Here is a 25,737-nt window from a genome sequence, read left to right as displayed (position 1 = left end):
AGAGGGGGCTACAAATGAGAAAAGTACTGAATAACTGAGTAATCATTGAGAGGGTCAAAAAGAAAAATTCAAGGCTGACTCTAGTTTCTGGTTAAAGTAGCTGAGTTCATGGTGGGAGCATGTGCTGAAATAGAAAAGACAAGAGGAGGTCTGGGTTGTAGGGAATGAGTATACATGATGAATTTAGATTTTGATATTGACGTTGACATTGTAATCAACGCACAACATCCATTCAGGCCTTCTGCCACCTGTCCCAGAAATGCGATGTGAGGAATCACTCCAGATCCAGGATGGGCCTTGACCCGTGTAACCCAATCATGATAACCCATCCTGTAATAATCCCCCTTGCTAATAACCGGTTGGAGTATAAATCTAAGCCAATAAGCACATATTATTCCCTTGTGTCTTTATTGGTATTGGGGCCATAAGTTGATTCATTCAGACCAAAGAAAAGCATCTGTCTTCAATAACTGTGGGAGAGGAGCTCTCTGCTGAGAACAGAAAACAAACAGTCCTGATTAGGACTGACAGTGATCTTCCAATTCAAGAGATAAGGCCATTCTAGAAGAAGAATATAATGGAAAGATAGAAAAACTTGGACCCTCAATGAATTCATTGAACCATTGGATCAAGCCATCCAGAAGGTCAACCTGTCCCCTTCTTTTATATGAGCCAATAAATTTCCTTATTGTTTTAAGACATTTTGAGTGGGGTTTTCTGCCATGTACAGCCACGAGCATCCTAACTGACACAGATATGTTGAATGGAGCTGAGGTGACCCAAGTCATCAGGCAGAATTTAAACTGAGAAAGTAGATGAGACTGACTCAAGAAAGCACGTACAGCGTGGAGGGGAAAGCAGTGCAGGGCCAAGGCCAGGACCCTGGAGAGCGCTAGTGTTGGTAGGCATAAATTGCTCTACAGAAGAAACGGAATAGGAAAGAGAAGATGGTCTAGATGTGGGGTGGAGACTCAAAGAATATTGCCATGAAAGTGGGGAGAGAAGAGAAAGAAGGGAAGAAATGAGAGAGGGGGGTGGGTCGACTGCTGAATGAAGGAGAACACTATAGAAAGAGATGTTGACAGGGAGAGGGGTAGGAGGAATATTAATTAAGGTGCAGGACAAGCTGCTGTACCAATGAGACCCATAAATCCAGTGGTTTGAATAAAATAGAAGTTTATTTCTCTCCCACACAACAGGCCAGAGGGAGAGAGTGTCAAGAGCAGTTGCGGGCAGTTCTTTTCCTCAAGGTCTCAAGAGTTCTTCTGTCTGGTTGCTTGGCCATCCCATAGGATCTTGCCTTTGTCCATACAGCCACAGCAGCTCATCTCCAGCACTTCCAGTTCCACCTCATTGAAAGGAGGAAACAGACAATGTTCACTGCAAATAGCTTCCATATAAGGATGTGCTCTGGAAATTGCACACATCGTTTTAGCAAGAACTGAGTAGACATCTACATCCAGCTGCAGGGAGTCTGGGAACTGTGGTCCTGAGCTAAATGATCATGTTCTTCCCTAAAATTCACAGCTCCTTGACTAAAAGGAAGGAGAGAATGGGTATTTGGGGACACTTAACAAGCTCGGCCACTAGGTTCTAGGAAGTTGTGGTAGGTGTTGTGCAGGTGACAGCACCCTCTACTCAGGTTGATCAACTAGGCTTACCCGCATTAATTCCATGACCCAATCAAATGGATAATCTTAGAAGATCCTGAAGAATTTCAGGCTCTCGATTCACAATACTTCAGCTGCCACCTGCTTGCCCACTCAGGATCCGGCCTCGCAGCCCAGTTAATGCTGCGTGATTTGCTGGCTGTGTCCAACCCCCTTTGCTCCCTGCTTCCTGGCCAGTCAGCTTAGCCCTGGAAATGCACATCAGAACCAAGCCTAAAGGAGGAAATCATCACATTCAGATGCCTTGCATTATGTAGGTCATGATTCCCTTTCTTATTTTTAACCTCTCCCTAACCACTGATTTCCTTCTCAAAATGCTTTCCTTTGGCCTGGCTTCCACTTAAAGCTATCTCTCTTTTTTTCCTCTCTCCTTCCCTTAACGAACATAATCACTGACTTGTTCCCAAACCTTCTGCAAGCTGGCATCTGCCCCATCACTCAGATAAAACTGTCACTGAGGTCATTAAATTTAATGGGCTCTTCCCAGCCCTCTTCCTCCTCCACCTGGCTGGATCTCATTAGACACAATTGACCACCCCTTCCTAGAACCTTTACCTCCCTTTGCTGCTATGATGCACCACTACACACCTGCCCCCCAGCTGCTCCCTCCTTCCCTACCTCCCAGTCCTGGTCTGTGTCTTTCTTTCTGTGACTCCTCAAGAAACAAAGACCAAGGCAATACCTAAGCAGGAACAATCATCCTGTTAGCCTGGGTTAGTGGAAAAGACATAACCTGAGCTCAAATCTGGATTTGCCACTTACTTGCTGTGTGACTTTAGCAAGTTACTTAGTATCTCTGAGCCCATTTCCCCCATGGAAAAATAGGGATAAGAATGCCCTTCTTTCAGGCTTGTGTTATCAGGCTAGACAACAGCCTAATAAACAACCCCCAAAACCTTAGTGGCTTAACAAATGTAACATTACCATCCAATGAAGTTGAGCAGGGGCAGGGAAATACCACACAAGATTATAGGGCAATTGGGTCCAGTGGCCCTACATTCCCTAGGGATCAGAGTCCTCCACTAGATTTCTGTTTCCACGGCCTACAAAAAAAAAAAAAAGAGTAAATGAGTATGTGTAGAAGATTGTTCGTGATATTTGGGGGGGGCAGGCAGCCACAAAAGTGGCATATATTACTCCTACCCACATTCCATTGACCAGCACTCAGTCACATGATTCAACCTTACAGCAAGGCATGCTGGGAAATGTAGTTCCAGGAAGAAAAAAGATTTGATGAACACATAGTATCCTGTCTACCATATGGTTGCTGTGAAAATGGAAATAATAGAACTAAATCCTGTGGCATTTCTGGAACAGAGTAGGTGTTGAATGAATAGTCGCCATTAATAAGAAAAAAATTAGAATTTTTTTTTTTTTTTTTTTACTGTTTGCCAACTTTCCCAAGTGCAGACATCAGCTGAGATAAATAAGAAGACTAAGGGAGCAGAGACAAAGAGAGAAACAACTGTTGTAAACAGGAATGAAAGTGCAGGCCAGGTTTGGGGAAGCAGGGATAAGCACAGAAGCAGGCAGAGAGTGGGCAGAGGGCTCACCGGGAATTGAGCACCATGGTACTCAGCACAGCCTCTGCTTTCCCGGCCAGCCCTGGCTCCCACCTGAGCCAGAAGGGGCTTAGAAAGATCTGAGTTTCCTTGGAAACCATTTCTCTGGCCCTCTCTGCACGTTATCAGCCAAGTTGGTTGTAATCAAACCCCCACGGGGCAGAGAATGAGCTCTCAAACTGCAGTCCTGGGGTTCTATCCACATTGCTTGCATTTCCTATTTAAATTGGTAATTTCCCCACGAGTGTTCCCCCTGCCCATCCACAGATTTGTTGGGAAGGGGAAGCTCTGGACGTATTACCCACCCCCCCGCCATCACCTCCTGCCCCTGACACAGCACAGGGGCCTTGGGAGTGCCTCCAAACAGCCCGGAGTCCTCTGCCAAAGCTGAAGGCCTCTGGCAAGCCCAGGCCTCCAGAACAGCCAGGTCAGAAGCTCCTCCCTCAGGCCCCCCTGTCCCACTAAGGACAATGGCCTGGACATGAGCAGGGGAGGAGGAGGACCTACACAGGCCACAGTAGGCGAGTCCTGAATAGTTGGCATCATTGCCAGACTAAATGTGGGGGTGTGGACTTCCTCTCGTACCTTTTGCAGGTACACCCTTTCCAAAGTGAAGGGTGGGGACTGGGCCAAGGCACCAGATAATCTTTTTCTTTTCTTGTTTTTTTTTGTTTGTTTGTTTGTTGTTTGTTTGTTTGTTTTTGAGACCAAGTGTCACTCTGTCATCCAGGCTGGAGTGCAGTGGTGCAATCTCGACTCACTTCAGCCTCTGTCTCCTGGATTCAAGTGATTCTCCTGCCTCAGCCTCCCAAGTAGCTGGGATTACAGGCACGTGCCAGTACACCTGGCTAATTTTTTTATTTTTAGTAGAGATGGGGTCTCACCATGTTGGCCTGGTCTCAAACTCCTGACTTCAAATGATCTGCCCGCCTCAGCCTCCCAAAATGCTGGGATTACAGGCATGAGCCACCACGCCTGGCCAGATAATCTTGAAGTACTGACAGCCAAGACTGCAGGACTAGGGAACAGCTGGGGAAGTCTCAGAATGTTAGGCAGAAAGATCCCAGAAGTTCAGAGGGGCACTCACCTTGACTCCCTCTGTCACAAGCCAGCCCTGACCACAGTGTAACTACAAAAAGGGAGAGTGGGCCCATGTCCCCTTTCCTTTCAGAATGGGCAGAAGATTCACATCAGACATGGTCAAATACTCCCAGACACACACTTAGCCATATTATACACATGTACACGTGCATACATACATATTAGAGAGGTTTGTGCGTGTGCGTAGACACATACCTGTGTACTTGAGGACATGCAATGTCATTCATACTGATCCCCCTCCTAGCATCCCAGCGATGTTCATGATGTATCTGGGCATATTCACAAACACGCTTCAGAACTGGGCTGAGAAAGTGCACGCCTGCACGGGACAGGCTCAAGGAACATATATGCATGCTGACACAAGTCCAGCTGGCCATCCTGGCATGATCACTGACTGACACATGTACTCAGACACACACATATAAGACTGAGGAAAAGGCAGAACCAGGCTGGGAGATGGACCCTGCTTTGCAGGTGGCTAAGTAGGGAGCAGCGTGTATTCCAAATTACTAGACAGCTCCAAGGAGATGAGGCCAAATTGGGTCTAATCCGAGGCTGCATCTGGAGTCCAGTCTGGACAGTAATTCGTGTAGTGTCTTCATGGGTGGGGTTAGGGCCTTCATGGGGGAAGTAGGCTCCCAGACTGCAGTGGAAAACACAGACCAGGAGCAGCCCGTGGAAGAGGCCTTACTCCCAAAGGGGAAGCTGGATGTCAGGTTCTTATCCCAGTGCAGAAGACTAGGTAAAATCAGGAACCAGCCACTGGCCTGGGAACCTACAGTGAGGGGAGAGACCAGGCTGATGGGCTCTGGGTGTCCAAAGCTCCCCAGCTCTCAGATCCTGTATTCAGGGAGACACAACTGGTACCAGGCCCACCCTCTGCCATGCTGGCTCCCCTCTCAGAGCCAGGCTAGGTCAGGAAGAGCTCAGGGACTTGGTAGGCAGAGCCTGGTGGCAGAGGACTATCAGTATCTATAGCAGAAGGGACTGAGGAAAGACAGGTCAGACACCCCAACTCCTGAGCCAGCCAGAACCTAGAATCTATTGTTCCCGCTGTTGCCAGGAAAACAACTGGAAGACTCAATCTCCACCTCCAGAACCTGCCTTCAGCCCCCTACCTCCACCCCAGCTGTAAGGGTCTTGATCAGTCATATTCTGAGTTCAAGAGTCCTTCATCTCCCTTCCCACTGCAGCGAAGCCAGGAGCTGGGCTGTGCAACTGAGAGGAGTGGGGAGCAGGTATTCGGTTCTGATGCCCAGAGTGGCTGTCCCCACCATTTCTCCTCCTGCCCCAGCACTGAAAAGAATCCTGCAGAGCTTCACCGCCCGTCTGCTCCTTTCTAAACAGACAGGTGTAAGAGAACTGAGAACTCCAGTGAAGCAGGCACAGCCAGCTGTCTGCAGCTGCAGCTTTCCACATTTCCTAGCAGAGTCAGCTGCGGAAGGAGAGACAGGAAGGGTGAAATTTCTAATCACTTGGAGTTTCCCTACCACCCAGCAGCTCTCTCTCTCTCTCCCTCCCTCCCTCCCTTCGTGTATGCTGCTCTGTATGTCTGGTGTCCTTCTACCTCCTTGTCTCCTGGAAGACTCTTATTTAACTTTCAAAACCCTGTTCAGGTATCCCCACTGCTTTGAAATCTTTCCCTAGCACTCCCTCTGTTTGACTAATTATTTACTCCTTTCTCCAGGCTACCTGCATTATAGCTTGTGTTGTGATTATCTGTTCATACCAGGATAATCAGGGATGCCTGGGATGCCGGGATGCCTGTCTTCTCCACTTGACTGTGAGCTCCTTGAAGGTAGGAGCTTGGTGGCACTTGTCTCTGTACCCCAGCATCACTACAGGGTTTCAGAGAACACGTCGAGGAGAAGTAGTGTGATACAGCAGTTAAAAGCATGGGCTCTGGAATAAGCCAGACCTGAGTTTGAACCCCAGGTCTGCCTCTTCTAGCTGTGGGAGTTGGACATATTGTTTCAGCTCTCTAAGCCTCAGTTGTTCCAAATATGACATGGGAAGAATAGTAATGATTGTCTCATGGATTGTCATGAGTAATCAATGATACAATGAATATGGAGAGGTTAGCCCAGTACCGGGCACATTAATAGCCTTTCTTATCATCCCACCAGCATCTGGGCTGTCGATTCTATGTTGAGTCATCATAGTGACTCCGTATAGCCCGTACCCCTGGAAATCTCACCAGCAAATGAATAATGACAATCAACAATGATGAGTTCCATGACAAAACTCTGGGGCCCTGGGAGCCTAGAGAAGGAACCACTAACTTCAGTGGCCATGTGATCTAGTGGTTAAGTGTATTGGCTTTGGTGTCAGGAAGTTCCAAGTTCAAATCCTAGCTGAGACTCTAACTAGCTGTGTGAACTTAGGTTAAGTTATTTAAACACTCAGAAACTCTGAAATGTGATGGAAATTTAATAACACAAAGATATAAATAATACAAATTTGACAAAAAATCAAATTTGTCAGAGGATAAGCAAGGAAGACTTCCCAGAAAACGTGACGTCAGGCCTTAATGAATGAATAGAAGTTTTCTAGGTGAAGAGTGGAAGCGAGGGCTTTTCCAGCAGGAGCAGCACTTTCAAAAGCTGGTGAATCCAAAGGACAATGAGATGTTTAATGATCCCAGATCCCGTGTATGAGGGGGAAGTGTCTGAAGAAGGCCCACAAAGAGAGACAAGGGCCTTGCTCAGTGGTTCCTGGCACACACTTCCAACGACCTCTGAGTCCCTCTTCTGGAACGTGCCTGGTACATACTTAGAGGCTCAATAAATATTTGTAGGAAAAACAAATAAATAAGTGGCAGTGTCTCCTGTACCCTGTTCTCCTTGCTCTACCCGCCCACCCAGCCACTCACCTCCCATTGATCCCTGGGACTCTAAGGAGCACAGGCCAAAATGATTGCAATTCGCTTCCTCCTAGTTAAGCTCCATGGCCAAGAAACTTGCACCAAAACTAAACCCACCAATGGGCCTGATATCAGAAGAACGACTCCTGAGCTCTGCAGCTCTCAGAATAGAAATGTATTCCTTCTGATCCCTATCCAGTCTCCCGATAAGCTCAGCGTGCCACATCTTAATATTCCTCCTGCTAAGGTGCCTGAAGTTCCCTCAGATGTCTGCTTCTAGCCTGCTAGTCTTTGAACTTGAGACATTCTAAACACCCAGTAGTTGACTTCATAATTCGGTGAGACTTGAAAGCAGCCCAGGCAGCGGTCAGCCAGGTCTCCCATGCAGAAAATCCGGATGGCCTGGGTTTTCTCCTCTCCAGGGATCCTCTCCAGGGATGGCTGCTGGAATCAAAGAGTTTGGGATCACAGCAAATTCATTTGCAGGCACAGCAGAATCCTGTTAGGAGGCTGTCCTGGGGATAGGAGGCAGGGGATGGGAGAGAACTCACCTATGTCTCTATCAGAAGAGGAGTCCTTGGACATTTAATAATCAGCTCTGCTTGGCTTAGCACTATCAGAGCCTGGAATCAGCCTTCTATCACAAGGTCCCATGGCCTCAGTACAATACTAGAGATAGGCCAACTCTCCTGCCCTCTGGCAGAGAACAAATTCCTGCTGTTCAAGCTTTCATCAGTCCCTACTGCCCCTGTGCCCTGCCATGACCCTGCTTTGGCTCCTGGAAAGATGGAGGTGCTACAGGAGGGCCCCAGTTTCCCTCCTCTCCACAACTCCCCACATCCTCACCTCCATCTCAGAGAGAGGAAGGGCCCCTCCTTTCATCCAAGCCCAAACCTACAGCTGAGTTCCCATGCCCTCTGCATCCTCAAGGATCTGCACGTAAAACCTCTCCCTTGACCTCCAGCAACAAACAGGCTCCAGGTGCCTCCAGGCTAAAGGTGGCCTTCCCAGGATGGAATTAGATCTGGATTCAAGTTCAGGCTCCATCACCTACCAGCTGCATTCACCTTGAGCCAGTCATTCCATCTCTGTATTTCAGCCTCTACATCTGTGAAGTGGAAATAACAGCCACTAACTCAGACGAAGGGTCACCGTGAAATGAGGTGCTGATGCCTGGCAAGGCTTAGCACGCTGCCTGCCCCTTCATCACTCAAGGAAATTTAGTCATTAGTATAAATATGAGCTCACTGTCCCATCAAGCTAGTGGCCTACCTCTCTTTCCTACACTACCAGGCTTCTTTATTTTTTTAATTTTACTTTAAGTTCTGGGATACATGTGCTGAACGTGCAGATTTGTTACATACGTATACATGTGCCATGGTGGTTTGCTGTACCCGTCATCAACCCATCATCTAGGTTTTAAGTCCCACATGCATTAGGTATTTGTCCTAATGCTCTCCCTTCCCTTCTCCCCACCCCCCGACAGGCCCCAGTATGTGATGTTCCCCTCCCTCTGTCCATTTGTTCTCATTGTTCACCTCCCACTTACGAGTGAGAACACGCAGTGTTTGGTTTTCTGTTCCTGTGTTAGTTTGCTGAGAATGATGGTTTCCAGCTTCATCCATGTCCCTGCAAAGGACATGAACTCATTCTTTTTTATGGCTGCATAGTATTCCAAGTTGTATATGTGCCACATTTTCTTTATCCAGTGTATCATTGATGGGCTACCAGGCTTCTTATGAAGCACTCACCCGTCCTTAGCCCATTTCAAACTGGACCCTGACCTCATGCCTCTCACCCAGTCACCAGTGAGCTCAATAACCTAATTCCATGGCTTCCCCCCTCCCCAGCTTCCAACTGAGGCATTCAGTGCTGATGCCCGCCTGTTTTTTAACTCAAATTCCCTCCTCAGGCCTTCACAGCTCACTCTCCTGGTTCTTCTCTCTTTAGGAACATGCCCTCTTCACATCCTTTTCAGTCCTAGATCAGTTCCTACACACTAGAATCACCTAGGGAGCTTCAAACGACCAATGTGCAGCCACGCCCTCCAGCAAGTCTCAATGTGTTGGTCTTTGGGAGGCCCGAGCATTCTGAAGTGTGGCTGGGTTTGAGAACGGCAGCCCTGAATGGAAAAGATGCCCTTGGCCTTTGTGTTCCTTAAGATTATGTTCTGCCATACAGGAAAAAAAACAAACAAAAAAAGTAATAGTGGCTTACATAAGACAGATGTTCATGTGTCTTGCAGGTATGGAATCTGGAGGTCCAGATTAGTTTGGCAGCTCCACAGTCATCAGGAACCCAGGTTTCTACTGCCTCATGGCACAAAACGGCTGCTGGAGCCTCACAGCCTCATTCCAGCCTGCAGGAAGGAAAAGGGAGCACGGAGGGACAAAGGTAGGTGAGAACCACTCTCCCACACTTCCCACTACTCACAACTTAACACATAGCCACACCCAGCTCTGTGGGTGGATGAGAAGCAGAATCTTCATTCCAATGGCTGTGTCTAGCTAAAACTCAGGTATTCTGAACACTGAGGAAGAATAAGAGAGCAGTCTCTGCCGTGGCCTCTTCTCTCTTTGCACTCTACCATGTGGGACTTCTAAGACCTCAACCACTCCACCTGAGTATTTCCCCGCCCCACCCCACTCCACAGGCTCCTCAAATGCGTTATTTCCCAAACTGAACTCATCTGACTAGGTCCCATGAGGCAGCAAGGATTTTGAGATTACTGATCTAGACGGAGTCCTGGCTTTAACACTCAAGCAACCATGGGTACTTGATGCCTTCATGGACTTCAGTTTCCTTATCTGTGAAATAAGATAAGAACTATATTTTATTCTTGGGAAGATGAAATGATTGGCTTACATATAAACATCTGGTAGGGTGCCTTGTGTATAGCAGGAGCTCAATACATATTGGTTTCCTTTTCTTCCTTTTTTCTTTCCTAGTCTAGAGAAACCATTTCCTTTCTTTATGCTGTGCCGCCCCCTCTCCCAAACTGATTATATATTGCCATCAGGCCTTGTGGACAAGACTCCCAGATGTGGCACTAACCATATATTTCTTTGTTAAGAACATATGTAAAATGCGGGGATGGAGAGTGAGAAAAGAAGAGGGAGAAATTTCCTTTACAAAAAAGGAGCTAACCAACCCGGATAGTACGGGAATCTTTCCCCCATGTGCTCTGCACCTCCTCTTTCAGGGGAAATATCTTTTCTCTCCTTCACTCTTGTGTGATTTTTTTATTATGACTCATGGCTATAGGTTGGAGGACAGATGCAGTGTTGGTCAAAACCAAAAGTATGGTCAATCATACAATTCTCCAGTTTTGGACTGATGCAATTCCCCAATTGTAGACTGACCCTAGGCCCTGGTCACACATCGGCCTAGACCCCAGTCACAGGAAGATGGAACCTTCCTACAGCTTTGCTACCCAAAGTGCAGGACTCAACAGCATCTGAATCACCTGGAAGCTTGTTAGACATGAAGAATCCCAGGCCCCACCTGAGAAGCAGTACATTGAAGTCTGCACTAATGTCTTTAAAAAGACATTGTGTGTCTTGTGTATAGATAGAACCATGCCCCATTTGCACCTCCAGATTTTATCTCTTCTTCCTCCAGGAGAGAAATAATTCGACACAAATGGAGGATTTTTTTCATTGCATCTCTCCTTTCCTTTCCCTTGCCTTCCCCAGGAACTGAGCGTTTATTATACAAGGTAACCCCTGGTGTCCTCAGCAGCATTCCAAGATCCTATCCTCTCCTTACTCCAGCCATAACTTACTCCATCACTGAGCCAGTTTCCTGCAATGGTCCTGCCTGGCAATGGGCACAGTTGTGGAATCTTTTAATGCTATATCCTTACTTGAATGATATGTTGCAAGTGTATTGAGCACATTGGAAAGGAAGTGTGTAAAACACCTAGAAGAGGACCTAAAACATAGAAGACAGCCAATAAGTGGCAGCTGTTATTACCAGCTGTGTGACCTTGACCATCACTACATGTACCAGAGCCTCAGCTTCATCACCAGTTCCCGACACCTACCATGACACAGAGCTGGTCTCATGTTGTGACTTCAGTCTGATTCTCAGTTCAGTGGAAGGAGAAATCATCAAACAGGATTGGCCAGTGAAAAGAGGAGATTACAGGCAGGGAGATGAGCCCAGATATAAGAACAGGTAAATCCGGAACATATTTGAGCAGTTAGGAGGAAACCAGGTTGGCAGCATCAGGACACATGCAGGAGAGAAATGGATGAGGCAGACAGAAGGATGCTGGAGACCAATGGTGAGCCTTGAAGGCCAAACTAAGAAGTTTGGATTTTATGCTGAAAGTGAAAGGGAACCAATGGGGGTTTTAGATGTGAAGTTGAAGGATGGCACAAAGCGCAGAAAGAGGACTACGCTAGGGCACTGGAGTGGTGATAGAATACACATGGCCAATTGGATGAGAGAAGGAGGAAGATGGAGAATGAATCTGACAATGACTATGATGACATCAGTGACAGACAAAGCAGCCCAGAGATGGAACTGTTTGCAAGTGGAAAGTTAACATTTTTGTATTAGAACTCCATTCCTTCATCCAGTCAATATGTCTTGAGTATCTGTGTTAAGCACTGCATGGGACTCTGGGTATATTATGGTTTGCCAAACATAGTTCTTGCCCTTATGGGAGGTATGCCTTGGTGAGAGGAAGATACCAAGAGACATCCAGGAGACAATTCAGAGAATAGTCAGGGCTGGATACGGCTTGGGGACCTTCTCCCAAATGCCCCAGACACATTTCAGAAGTGTCAAGAGCTGGAAAAATTATGAGAAGCTTTCTTCAAGGCCCAGACTTCAACCCTTCGTTTCCCACAATACCCAGCCAAGGCCAAGGTCCCTCTGCAGGGCTTTTTTCCAAGGTGACCGTGGGAGGGACAGCTCCCTTGGAGATGGATACCTGGCCCAATGTTCAGGGGCTCTGGCTTCTTGATTACCTGCTGGAGGGGAGTCTTGCAGCCATCTGATTAGGGATTCCTGCATTCATCGGAGCTGAGCAGAGACACACGCCAAAGAATCTGGGCCAGGTGGAGTAGTTCTTAGCTATCTGGTGATACAGGTGAGGTGTTTCTTCAGCACTGCCCCACGGATTCCCAGGCCTTCACGCCCATGCATCCCTCTTTCCACTGCACTTTCTGTTCCCCTAAATGCCTCGGGAGCTCCCACTGTGCCAACTGACACCAACTTTCTTCACCCTCCTAAACTCAGACTTTTATCTCCTCTCTACACTCCCTCTAGCCTCTGCCTTCCAGCTGTCCAGACTCACTGCACACATACACACACTCCTGGCCCCTGTAAGCCCAATTAAGCAAACGAATCCACAGTTAATTTAATACTGAGCACTTAGCAGAAGGATACATCGCTGGTGGTAGATTGCGTGAGTGATACTGTGGAATTACATTTTTGTGTGCTTCAATTGTGTGGGTACACTTTAAAATTCACTGTGGCTTTTCCGTGGTCAATGGGTAATAGATATAAAATTCAGAGAATAATATAACTAGTATAAATGACACAGAAGTTTGAGGCTGTAGCTCTCTTTTTCTGAGATAGGGTTGTTAGAACTGCTGTCTCCTGGTACTCATTCCTTGGGCAGGAAGCAATTCCCAGGTAACAGCACCCCAGCGTAGAAAGATGATCTTCTCCATTACCATCTGCTCTGTGATGTGGTTTCCAGGAATACACTGTGTGGGGTGGTGGGGGGGACTCCCTTTCCTCCAAAACCTACTCTCTGGTGATTTTGTCAGCCTGGACCAAAAGCCTTAAAAATATGCATTTTCTTTGACTCTACAATTCTACTTTCGGAAACAAGTTCTAAGGAAAACGTATGTGCAAGGATGTTTGTGAAGCACCATTTAAAATAGCTACACATAAAAATGGAAAGAACCGAGATGCAATATACACACAGTGCAATTCTATGCAGGTTATTTACCCAATGTCTCTCAGCTCACATCTACCCTTTTGTATTCTGCTCTTGCTGAGGCCAGGACTCTGAACACAACGCTTCCCAGACTCCAGGACCAGCTGGCTTCCTGTTAGGTTCCCACAACGAAAGGCACTCGAGGAAGATTGGAAGGCAAGATGAGGAGAGAAGGGACTTGGTTCCTGTTTCTTCCTTTCCTGCCAGCATCACTCCAGCAGCAGCAGTTGGCTCCAGCCCCTACTTTCTTGATGTACTCCCAAACCCAGCCTCACCACAATCCTTCCATATACCAATAGCAGCCACATACCATTCCTAGGTCTCAGCACCAGCTCTGCAGGACCGCAGGACCCATACTCTGAGCTCCTAGGTCCTGGTTCCCAAACTTCTTCTATTCCTCTAGCCCTCAGGTTGGTACCTGCTTCCTGCAGTTATTATCTCTGAGTTACCTCTGTGTTCCCTTTTGGCCCTATCAGCTCTCCAACATCTATGTAGACAATTTCCTGTATTAAAGTCACTCTGTTTGAAATACCTTGTGTGTTGTCTGGTTTTCTGAGTTCTGGCTAATATAGATGTCATTTCACCCCAATTGGGTGGAAAAAATTTATAAATGTAACAATATCAAAGTTTGGTTGAGACTCAAAGAAATTGGAAATTTTATACATTTCTGATGGGATTGTAAATTTACAACCATTTTAGAAAACAACTGGGCAGGCAATAACTAGTAAAATCAAATTGCATACCCTGCAGTTCTGGTCCTGTGTATGAACACTAAAGAAACCCTTACAGATTACTCAGAAAGACAGCATCATTCCTTATTTTTCCTAACGAAGGAAATGGATGATTCAATTGTGGTACACTCATATAAGGGAATACTACTACATCGTGGTTAAAAATGAATAAATGAAAGTTACCTACAGCAACATGGATAAAACCGAGAAGCATAATTTTGAGTAAAGAAAGTATCCTGCAAAAGGTTGTGTACAGTATGGTGTCATTTACATATACGTTTTTAAACATACAAAGCAATACTATATATTGTTAATGAATATACTTGAATATAGTAAAAGTGCACACCATAAATGGCAAGTTAAATTATTTAGAAGCACTAGCTCTAGATGATGGTGACTCAGGAGTCAGGAAAGAAAATGGAATCAGATAAGGAGGAATCAAAGGAGGCCTTTTTCTTTCTTTCTTCCTTTCTTTCTTTCTTTCTTTCTTTCTTTCTTTCTTTTTGAGACAGAGTCTTGCTCTGTCACCCAGGCTGGAGTACAGTGGCATGATCTTGGCTCACTGCAACCTCCACCTCCTGGGTTCAAGCGATTCTCCTGTTTCCTGTCTCCTGAGTAGCTGGGATTACAGGTGCCTGCCACCATGCCCAGCCTGGCTTTATTTCTTAAGCTTGGTGGTAGGTACTATTAAAATGAGGGTCTGGAAAGCAAGGGCTTAGAGAAAGGAAGAAAGGAATAAGAATGTATGTTTAGAAGAATGGAAAAAGTGGGAGCCAGTTAGCATATCATGCCTAGATGTCTAATAAAATTATTATGTAGAAATATGATTTATCGACATGAAGAGATGTTAACAACATATTAAGTAAAAATTAAGGATACAACATAGTATGTATTTCAGTACCCCTTTTTTATAAGATACAACGTGTGTGTGTGTGTGTGTGTGAGTGTGTGTGTGAGTGTGTGTGTATGGAGGGAAAAATGGCTGGAAAAGAATATACCAAAATGGTAAGAGCATTTACCTCTGGTTAAGAGGGTTACAGGGGATTTTTATTTACTTCTTTATAGTTATCTGTATTTTCTATTGTTTCTAAAACAAATATGAACTTCTTATATAATGAATTCTTAAAGGAATTTTTAAAATTTACTTTGAGAATTTCTTCCCTTATCTGAGGCTATTATCTCAACATCCCACTGAGAGGTTTCCTAAAGTGTGGTACACAAGATGATTTTAGGTGGTTTAATGCAGATTAAACATGTTTTATTTTCACAAATACATGCGTACTTTAATGTATTTTACAAAAATAATTTAGCACATCAAACTCACCATTCAAAATGATAGTCAGTTTCTTTAAATGGAATGCCTGAAGTGCAGGGGAAAGAGATTGTCTTCTCAATAAATGGTGCTGGGTCTGTGGGATATCTGTACGGAAAAAATGAAAATCAGACCCCTACCTTAACATACACAAAAGTCTGTTCCAAGTATCCTCACCCTAAAGATAGAACAAAAAAGCTTCTAGATCATAAACATAAGAGGATCTTATGCCTTTGGGGTTACAGTTACTTAAATGGAGCAAAGATTATTAATTATATAGAAAAAGATGGATAAACCAGACTATTTAAAAATTAAGAACTTCTATTTATCAAAGGACACCACTGAGAGTAAAATAAAAACCACAAAATAGAAGACTATTGCAATATCTGTAATCAACATTAGACACACAACTAGAATGTATAAAGAAGCCCTACAAACCAGTTGTAAAAAGGCAGATATAATGCAAATGAAAAATTACCCAAAGACATAGGAACTCCAAAAAAGAAGATGCCCAAACATCTAATAAACATGTAACCCATGCAGGATGTTTGTGGAGAACTGGGAATATTTTTTTTCTTAATCTGAGAGGTGATCAGATGGATACATTCACTTTTAGAGTTTCCAACTTTCAACTCATGGAACTGTACACTTAAGATATGTGTATTTTTCTGTATATGCATTATACCACAATTACACTACAATAAAAAGATTTTTAATTTGGACAAGTAAAAGCAAATAACATTTTGGCCCTTTTACCGATCTATAGACAGTTAAGGAAAATAACAATGCATTATATAACTTGCCAAAAGAAACAATAGAAAGATAAAACAAAAACAAATAAAAACAATTCTCTTTGGGAGTAAGAGCAAGAACAGGGGAAAGGGACTACGAATAAAAATTAGACTTAGCTGCATGTGTGTTTTTAAATAATCCGGATTCAAAACCATGTAAACAATCAATATAATTTCAAAATAAGTCAATTTTTAAGATATATTAATTTTTTAATTAAGTCAGTTGAGGTGGTATATAGATAGAGCAAAAATTGTGACGATGTTAACCTGAGTGACTAGAGTCATGCCGTGTGAACATAAGGTTTCCATATGATGGGGCATTAACGAGACAGGCCACTGCCCAAGTCACAACCAGGGCAGGCATTGCTAATCTATCAGAGCTCTTTCCCACTGAGCCCAGATTCCACTTCAGAATCCAACACAGCACACACTCCAGGCAGCAGTGGCACAGAAGTTAAAACACACCTGCCATTCCTACTGTATGATAGCAGGACTCCAAGAAACAGGATGAAGCAGTCACAAACCTACCCAGGTCTCCTAACCCCTTATTCTACTAATGGGAAAACTGAGGCCAAGAGAGGAGGAGCGGCTTACTCAAGGACACAGCAGGAGTTTAATTTTCCCTCTGCTACACCACCACCCAGGCCTTGGCATTCCAGCCCAAAGAATGGAGTCCTTTGCTCTTCCATCAACCATACATGCCCGGGCAGGGGAGGTATAGAAGCAGTCAGCTGCTACCAGCTCTTCCAAAACTCCCAGGAAGGAATATCACAGTTTGCCTTTGCACTGAGCCTGTTCCTGAATCCAGGGTTCTTCCCTTGCCTTAACAACCAGGCCACCATCCTGCCTCAACCAGCATCACAGAGATGCCTTGCTGAATCGCAGTGGTGATCCTGCCACTTTCTTGCTCAGAGGTTTGCCTTGCCTCCCTACTTCCTCACTCCCTAACCTGACATTCTAAATACTGGTAATCAGACTCTAAACTACCTCTTTCTCTGAATATCAGCTTGCTGCCACCTGTGGACTCCAGCTCAATCCCACCTCCAGATCTTTGTCCATGCTGTTCCAACCACCTTATACTTTCACTGAGTCCCAGAAAGTGAAACTAGGACACATGAAAGTCATTCTTCCATGCTCTGGGATGAAGCCAACCCCATGGGTATGGTCAAGAGGCTTCAGTTAGAAGGAAAAGGGGCTCTTGGGGCTGGAGCCAGGTCAAACAGCAGAAACTTTCTCTTGAGCATTCTCAACTTTCTTTAGATATAGGACTCTTTGAGAATCTGATTAAAACTATGGACCCCATTCCTACTTAAATACACCCAAACCAACATTTTCTATTTAATATCAAAGCACAGGGAGGAATCCCTTAAGAATCCTTGCCCCATGAAGCTACAATGTCAAACACTATTTCCTTGTATTCATTATGTGTCAGGGCTATGATAAGGACCACATGCATTATCTCATCTAACCCTTCAATACCACCATGAAGTAGGAAATATGACTGCCTGCACTCTACAGATGAGGAACAAAGGCACAGCGAGATGGTAGCCATGGAACCAGAATTCAGATCCAAGTCTTTCTGGCTCCTCAGCTTTTGCTCTTACATGATTCACCAAAGTTTTCGATTGGTTACCCAGTGTCAGAATTTTCCAGGGTGCTCATTTTAAAATGCAGATTTCTCAGCCCCACACTAAGTCCTGTGAGTCAGAACCTCTAGAGGTGGAACCCAGGAATCCGCATCATTCATGAGAGCTCCACTTGATTCTCAGGTATCCCAAGGTTGAAAACTGCTGCATTTCACTGGACTGTCTTCCCCAGTGAGCAGTAGCTAAATGTTCCAGATATTATGGTTGTGTAATAGATGACCCCCAAAATGTAGAATGATCACCATTTTATTTTACTCCCAAATTCGTGGTTCTGGAATTCAAGAAGGGCATTTCTTCCACCAGACTCCATTAGTCAAAGCAGTCACAAGCCAGCCTAGATTCAAGAGGAAGGGAATTAGACTCCACCTCTTGATGGGTCATGGCAAGGTCCCACTGTACACAAACATATGGCATGGATGCTATTGTTGTGGCCATCTTTGAAAAGGGCAATCTGCCACTCCAAGCCTCTGTTCACATGCAAAATCCGGTAAAATCAACCGGGTTGCTTCGATCTGCAGCCTGGAGAGAACAATGCTTAACATTCATCAAAGTCACTTTTCAACAGCCTTCCTCATGCTTCATAGTTCCCCCTTTCTGCTTCAGGAAGAACTGCAGTGGTGCAACAGGTCCCTCAACAGCCACATCAGAAAGTGCCTTCAGTGGCAACACTTTCCTGGCAGCTTGTGATCTCGTGGACCAGTTTAAAAAAAAAAAATGTGTTCATCCAGCTTCCTTCTGCATCTAGGTGGCCTTACCTCAGGGCACAAGGGGGACATAATGGGAGACCCAGAATCAAAATGAAAAACGTTCCACAAGAAGACATCATAGACAGAGGACAGAAAGAGCGTAAACTGGGAACTGAGACAACCTTTCCAAAGGGCAACTTGGCCACATATATCAAGATGTAAAATGTGCGTACTCTTTAACCCAGCATTCCCACTTCTAGAATTCAGCCCAAGGAGATAACAGCTCAAATGCAAAAGAAGACATATGCATAGCATACACACACAGTATTGTTTACAATAGAGAAAAATTGAAAACAACCTTCATGCCCACACGTCAGTGATAGATCAGGCAAATAAATTGTAGCTCATTAATACTAATTTTCAAAGAATGAAGTAGATCTATAGGGACTGATATGAAAAAATCTCTAAGACATATGGTTAAGTAGAAAAAAAGGTATGTGAACAATACATATCATAAATCACATTTATATAAAACTATCTGTGTTTTAGCCCCAAGAGAGATTTCTGGATGAAGGTCCCCTGGGTGATAGCATCTGGTGTCAATTTTGCTTTCTTCTGCATTGAAAGTGTTCAAGAATAATAATGAAGGTGCATCTATTATACCTACTCTGTGCTGCAGACTCCAGTAAATCCCTTATATATGTTAACTCATCTTATCCTAACAACAACGCTACAAAGTAAATACTGCTATTACCTCTATCTTACAGGACTGGAATACTAAGGCACACGGAGGTCAAATAGCTTGCCTACAGTTACACAGCCAGTAAGTGGCAAAGACAGGAGTCAGACCCAGGCAGCCTGGCTCCAGAGTCCGTGTGCTTAGCCATCAAGCTGTCCTACTCCACAGTGGTTACACACTATTTCTACGAAAACAGTAAGACCATTTTTCTTATTTAAAAAAAGACCGTGTGCAGTGGTTCATACCTGTGGTCCCAGCACTTTGGGAGGCCGAGGCAGGCAGATCATTTGAGGCCAGGAGTTTGAGACCAGCTTGGCCAACATGGCGAAACCCTGTCTCTACTAAAAATACAAAAATAAGCCAGGCGTGGTGATGCACACCTGTAATTCCAGCTACTAGGGAGGCTGAGATGGGAGAATAGCTTGAGCCCAGGAGGTGGAGGTTGCAGTGATCCGAGATCGCACCACTGCACTCCAGCCTGGGCGACAGAGCGAGACTCTGTCAAAAAAAAAAAAAAAAAAAGGTTCATCAGCTTGGCTTTAAGGTGCCTTATGTTTCCAAAAGACACATCCCCAGGGCTTTGTTGATGATTCTCCTGCCTCCTTACCAGCTGGGGGCATAGACAGAATTCCTACAAGGTAAGTTCAAGGGACATGACAAGACCTGGTCCAGGAAGCCCCATGGTGGAAGGGATGTTAAGGAGACCCCAGATTGTAGGCTTATCCCTTGGTGGGGTGAGAGGTCCATCCTGTGAGTCTACAGCTGACCAACGGTAAAGAAAGAGATGCCTATGGCATTCAGTTCCAAGCCCCAGACCCAGCCCATGCCTGATTCAAAGCCAGAAAAATGTGTTGTTATGATAAATATCTGTTTCAAATGAGACCCAAATGGCTAGCAAGTGAGATCACCAAAGAGGTGGTATCAACGAATGCAGAGGTCTGAGACCCAGGGATCAATCTATGTGCATCCTTGGACTCTAGTACATCTGCAGAAGGGGTGAGGCAGGCCCACCAGGAGCTGTTGCCATGACGGAGGGAAAACTCATCAAAGGGAAAGGAAAACTGAGGTCAAAACTTGGTCCAAAGATGACCGTAGAGGAGGTTCTAGCACAGCTCTGGTGTGTCACTCCAGCTCTGGTGTGTGCTGCAGCACAACCCCAACCACCTCATCCCTGAGATCTGGCACAAGGTGGCCTCCAGCTCCTCACCTCTACAAGTTGAAGTTTGAGCTGTTTCTCTCCTACCTCTGTGGGTCTCTGCAAGCAGCTGAGCTGGAAGCAGCCCCCCAGGCCCTCAGCACACATTGTGACAAGCAGGAGTTGTGGCCCCTTCTGTCTGGGGGACACAGCTGATATGCTGGGCTTCAATAGGAACAGGAGACATCACCACAGTGACTTGGAGTATAATGAAAGGAAAGTGGTGGACACTCATGGTAGACAAAGGCACACAGGAAGGGTCCCAGAAGGTGCCCAGGGCAGCTTGGAAAGGGATTTATGATATCAGGGTTTGCCTTGAGCAGCTAGAGGTCAAGTTGCTCATGGAGTGTGTGTAGTGTGAGAAGCAAAAGGCCCAGTGCCAATCCTCAAGCAGACAAGAAAGAAAGAGGGTATGCAAAAGAGACTAGGTCTGCAAGCCTTTGTGTCCTGGGCCTGCCCTAGTGAGGAGAGGGTCTGATTTCTTCCCACCTCCTTGTTCCCATTCCACTCCAGCCTCTACCCCTCCGCTTTCTCCACACTCAAAGAGCCTCTCTCCCCAGCTCGCTTCCCATGTCCCCATCCACCTGCACTGTCTGGGGACCCACGTCTGGGTCCTCCTTCCACTGAAGAGTCAAAGAATCGGGCAGGACTGCCAGGCTGGAGACAGAAGGGATCCTACTCTGGAAACTTTCTTTTTAAATCAGAGCAAGGAACAAATGGTTCTGCCATCCACTGGGATCACCTTGGGTTGGAAATTTAAAATGCATTAAGGTTGAAAGACCTATAAACATGATGTAACACGCTCTGCAAGCTGCTGCCTCTGTGACTTGCAGTCACAGGAGCTTCAAAGGGGACAGGCAGGCACACTCGAGGCCCACAAATGGGCACACACCCCCATACACACCCATCCCTGGAACATCCTCCTTCCATGCCTGTACACTTATGTGCATGCACTCTCCTCATAGACAGATACACACAGGTCTGTGCATATGATCCCCCAAATAGATGTGCATACACAGACCCTACACACACACTCATGCCTCATGTAGGAAGAAGTGTGCAACTACATGCAGCTCCACCCTCATGCATGAAGATACGCACTTGCTGCATCCACACATGTACACCAACTTGCACACAGTCACCCCACATACATGCACACGCCTTCACCCTGCATACACACAGACGCATACACACAAACCTCACTTATACGCGTCTCACAGAGATAAACCAGGCCTGGGCTCACCCTGAACCCGAGACAGACGTTCTCACCACACACGCAGACACACACAGAGGTACACACTCACACACACTGACCCCACCCACACCTGCATGGATGTGTGCAGACATTCCTATACAGTCATCCAAACACAGACCTTCATGTGCATACACACTCACCCCACCCCAAATGGATGCATATACTTTACCCAAAGCAAAAATGTGTACAAACATCAATGCATACTCGCCCACACAGACTGTGCTCACATGCTCGGCCCACAGAGACACAACATAATCAGATAAACACTCAGCTTCCCTCCGACTTCTGCAACCATCTGGATGACCATCCGACTGCCTGGATTCTTGATTTTTTTGTTCTTAACTTTCTCTTCTCTGAAAATGGTTCCACCATTTGCCCAGTGGCTCGGGCCAAAAACCTGAGCAACTTCCTCACCCTCCACAGCCAGGCTACCTGCCATGTCTGCCTTGAAAGTATGTCTTGAATTCAGTCAGTTCCCTCACCTCCAAAGCCATCACTCCACTCCGTGCCCCCATCTCCCCAACCCCAGGCCATTGCTATAGCTCCTCCCTGAGGTCCTTGCTCCCACGGTTACCACCTACAATCTGTGGCAGTCGGAGCAAGAGACCTTTTTGTGACATCAATTGCACTTTACATAAGTGCAGGCTCCTTACCCGAGCCTACAAGCCTACGTGATCAGACCCTGCTCCCCTCATGCCCTGCCCTCATCTCCTGCATCCCCTCCCCTTGCCCACGACACTCTCACCCACTGGCCTCCTCGCATTATCTCAGGTATACCCACCCCTCTCCTACTCAGGGCCTCTCTCCCACTGTTCCCTCTGCCCCTGACTCTTCCTATGGCCCACACTCATCTTCTAGGTCTCTGTTGAAACGTCACCTCCTCAGAGAGGCCTCCTCTGATTACTTAATCTAAATAGGACACTCCCCATTATTCTCATCCACTGGATCTTGCTTCCTGCATAGCACTTATCACCATAAGCACTTCTTTATGTTCACTGTCTGTCTTTCCCTCTAAACTTGCACTGTCCAATAGCATAGCCACTGGCCTCGTGTGACTATTTAAATTTAAATTAACTGAAGTTAAATTAAAAAATTAATTTAAAGAATTTAAAATTCAGTTCCTGTCACAGTAGCCACATTTCAAACCTGCAGTAACCACACGTGGCCAGTGGCTACTGCACTGAACACCGTGAGTTATTTCCATCGGCCCAGAAACTTCCCTTGGACAGTGCTGCCACAGACTGCAGCTTACAGAGGGCAGGGCAATGCCTCTTCTACTCACTAATGTGTACTCTGTGCCCAGCATAGGATCTGGCACATGGTAGGGGTTCAGGAAATCGTAAGTGAACGAACCCACCCATGTGCGCACAGTCATAAACGGAGATAGGCCCTTCCCTGTATCAAAGGCCTCATTCAAATGCCACTTCTTTCTTGAAACCTTCTTGTCTTCTTTCCTTTACCTTTTCTTCCAATCATGATGCTTGCACCTCCATAACAGGCAAGTACTTATTATGAGCCACAGACCTAAGTTCACTGCAGGCACTTTTGCCCCACGTTGGCTGTGAGATGGAGAGGGAGGAGGAACTGTTGCCGGCCGTCTCTTCCCCCACTATCCATCTCCTGGGGCAGCAGAGGAACGACATTAAAACCACAAGCCCTGGACACAGCCAACTCCACGGTGACACTCCAGCTCTGCCTTTTACTAGCTGTGACTTTGGACAGATTGCTGAGCCTCCTTGAGCCTAATTCTCTCATCTATAAAATGCACATCGTAATGCATACTTCATAGAACTGCTATTCGGAGTAAAAGAAATAACCTATGTCCAAGATGTTGTGCAGTGTTCCCTTTGAGGGTGTTGCAGAAGTAGGACTCATTGACATTCTACATGCCACATACAGGGTCTGGTGAGGAAACCTCAGTTAGTTCGCAATTTATTCCAAAGATGTGTGGAATTCCATATAGGCGGGTGCTCCAGGTCACTGCCCCATGGCCTCATGATTAACTAGGCTCTGATTCTGACCTAGTGGCTGCAGCTCTGGAGCAAAACAATCCATTGCTGTATTTCCATAGTTCGTTAAAATGATACTAAAATACTAATTTTTTTAAAAAGCAATCTAGGATCACCACTGAACCCACCCGGGGTCCTCAAATGCTGCTTTATCTGAGATGGGCCAGGATAAATAAATAAGCTTCCTCCATCTTTCTGATTTCAGTCTCTCCAGGTATAATGATGGAGGGCAAGGTCCTGGCCAAAATAAATTATCAGGGAGGAAGGAGCAGGGCCCATGAGGAAGTAGCTTGTATTGGTCCATTCTCACACTGCTGATAAAGACATATCGAAGACTGGGCAATTTACAAAAGAAAGAGGTTTATTGGACTTACGGTTCCATGTGGCTGGGGAGGCCTCACAATCATAGCAGAAGGTGAAAGACCCATCTCACATGGTGGCAGACGAGAGAAGAGAGCTTGTGCAGGGAAACTTCGCTTTTTAAAACCATCAGATCTCGTGAGACTTACTCACTGTCATGAGAACAGCACGGGAAAGACCTGCCCTCATGATTCAGTTACCTCCCACCAGGTCCCTCCCACAGCACGTGGGAATTCAAGATGAGATTTCAGTGGGGACACAGCCAAACCATATCAGAGCTGGCTCAGGAAGAAGGAGGAGGAAATCAGAGGGAATTTAGCTATCAGGCAAAATCCAGCAGCGTGCAGTGGTGAATTCATGGGTTCTGATGCCAAACTGCCTGGGTCCAGTCCGGCTCCGTTCATCACTGTGAGACCTTGAACAAGTTGTTTATCCTCTCTGTGCCTTTGTGAAGCAGGGTTAATGATAATACCTACTTCAATGGGTTGTTTTAAAGAGTAAATTATTTAATATATATAAAGTGCTTAGTTGCCTGGCACATGTTAAGATGTCAAGTTCTTCTTTTTTTTTTTGAGACAGTCTCACTCTGTCACCCAGGCTAGAGTGCAGTGGTGCAATCTCAGCTCTCTGCAACCTCCACCTCCCAGGTTCAAGCGATTCTCCTGCCTCAGCCTCCTGAGTAGCTGGGATTACAGGCGTGCACCACCACGCCCGGCTAATTTTTGTATTTTTAGTAGAGACAGGGTTTCACCATGTTGGCAAGGCTGGTCTTGAACTCCTGACCTCAAGTGATCCACCCACCTCACTCCTGACCTCAAGTTATCCACCCGCCTCTGCCTCCCAAAGTACTGGGATGACAGGTGTGAGCCACCGCGCCCAGCCACATGTTAAGTTCTTAATGAGGGTTGGTTAAGTAAATTGGTGAAGAGAGTGGGGAAGGCTGAGAACTGGGTCTGGGGAATCTCCCTATACCTTTTCCACTCTCTTCTCTCCTAAGTCCCCTAACCAAACCTTCTTCCCATTTTCTTTGAAGTCCTCTCCACCACCTGATCCTAGGTAGACTCCATCAGAGACCCAAAGTGGTTCTAAAGGGAACACAGTGGCTGAAACAGGGGGAAGACATCCAGCTCTGCATCTTCACTATCGCCCAGGGTGAGGGAATTAAAACAACACTAAGAGGCCTTGGAAGGGTCTCAATGAGGGCCAGGAGGTGCTCAGCATGCCTTATACATGAATACACCTTTGTTTAATTGGAAATCTCAGTGCAGCATATCCCTCTCTGAGTAGACTTCAGGCAGCTGTGATTCAGATGTTTCTAAAATACTGAAAAAATGCTGGTACTACAAAAATTGCCTGCATTTCAGTGCATAACAACACTACAGTGTACTAGAACACCCAAATATTAAATGTTAAGAAGTCTTAGAATCCCCTTATCACTCCCAGACTTCAGAGTGAAGAGCTGTTGGGAACAGAAACCATGGTCTGTCCATGGAGGCAAACCCTTGATGTTGTGGAGCCTGGGCGGGCCAGGGGTGTGGGGCAGTGGGATAGAGGAGAAAGAAGAAAGTAGACAGAAAGCGAATAAATCATCAGAAAGAACAGATGGGGTATCAGGCCTGCAGTAGACAGAATCACAGCCCCCCAAAGATGTTCCCATTTTAATTCCTAGAATTTGTGACTGTTACCTTACAGGGCAAAAGAGACTTTGCAGGTATGATTGAGCTAAGGATCTTCAGATGAGGAGTTTCTACCAGATTCTCTGAGTGGCCTGAGAGGGAGGCTGGAGGGCCAGAGTCAGAGGAGATGTGATGATTGAATCAGAGGTCAGAGTGATGCCGAACCACAATCCAAGGATTGC

The 25,737-nt window shown here is 45.9% G+C and overlaps 1 long non-coding RNA gene across 3 annotated transcripts; it reads right to left on the bottom strand.

Moving 5' to 3' along the window:
* Positions 1–1,159: 1,159 nt before the first annotated feature.
* On the bottom strand, positions 1,160–24,020 carry LOC129393506 (uncharacterized). 3 transcript variants are annotated; one of them, XR_008620410.2, is made up of 7 exons: positions 23,894–24,020; positions 15,211–15,306; positions 12,176–12,285; positions 9,414–9,555; positions 2,595–2,713; positions 1,662–1,883; positions 1,160–1,349 (listed from the first exon to the last, which is right to left on the bottom strand). It is a non-coding gene; the product is annotated as an uncharacterized LOC129393506 (long non-coding RNA). The 3 variants fall into 3 exon arrangements; XR_008620408.2 differs by lacking the exon at positions 12,176–12,285 and adding an exon at positions 2,289–2,352; XR_008620409.2 differs by lacking the exon at positions 12,176–12,285.
* Positions 24,021–25,737: the final 1,717 nt, after the last annotated feature.

The sequence above is a fragment of the Pan paniscus genome, chromosome 1, assembly GCF_029289425.2.
Source record: "Pan paniscus chromosome 1, NHGRI_mPanPan1-v2.0_pri, whole genome shotgun sequence".
Classification (NCBI taxonomy): Eukaryota; Metazoa; Chordata; class Mammalia; order Primates; family Hominidae; genus Pan; species Pan paniscus.
Note: the sequence above shows the minus strand (reverse complement) of the source record. Positions and strands in the feature narration are given on the sequence as shown.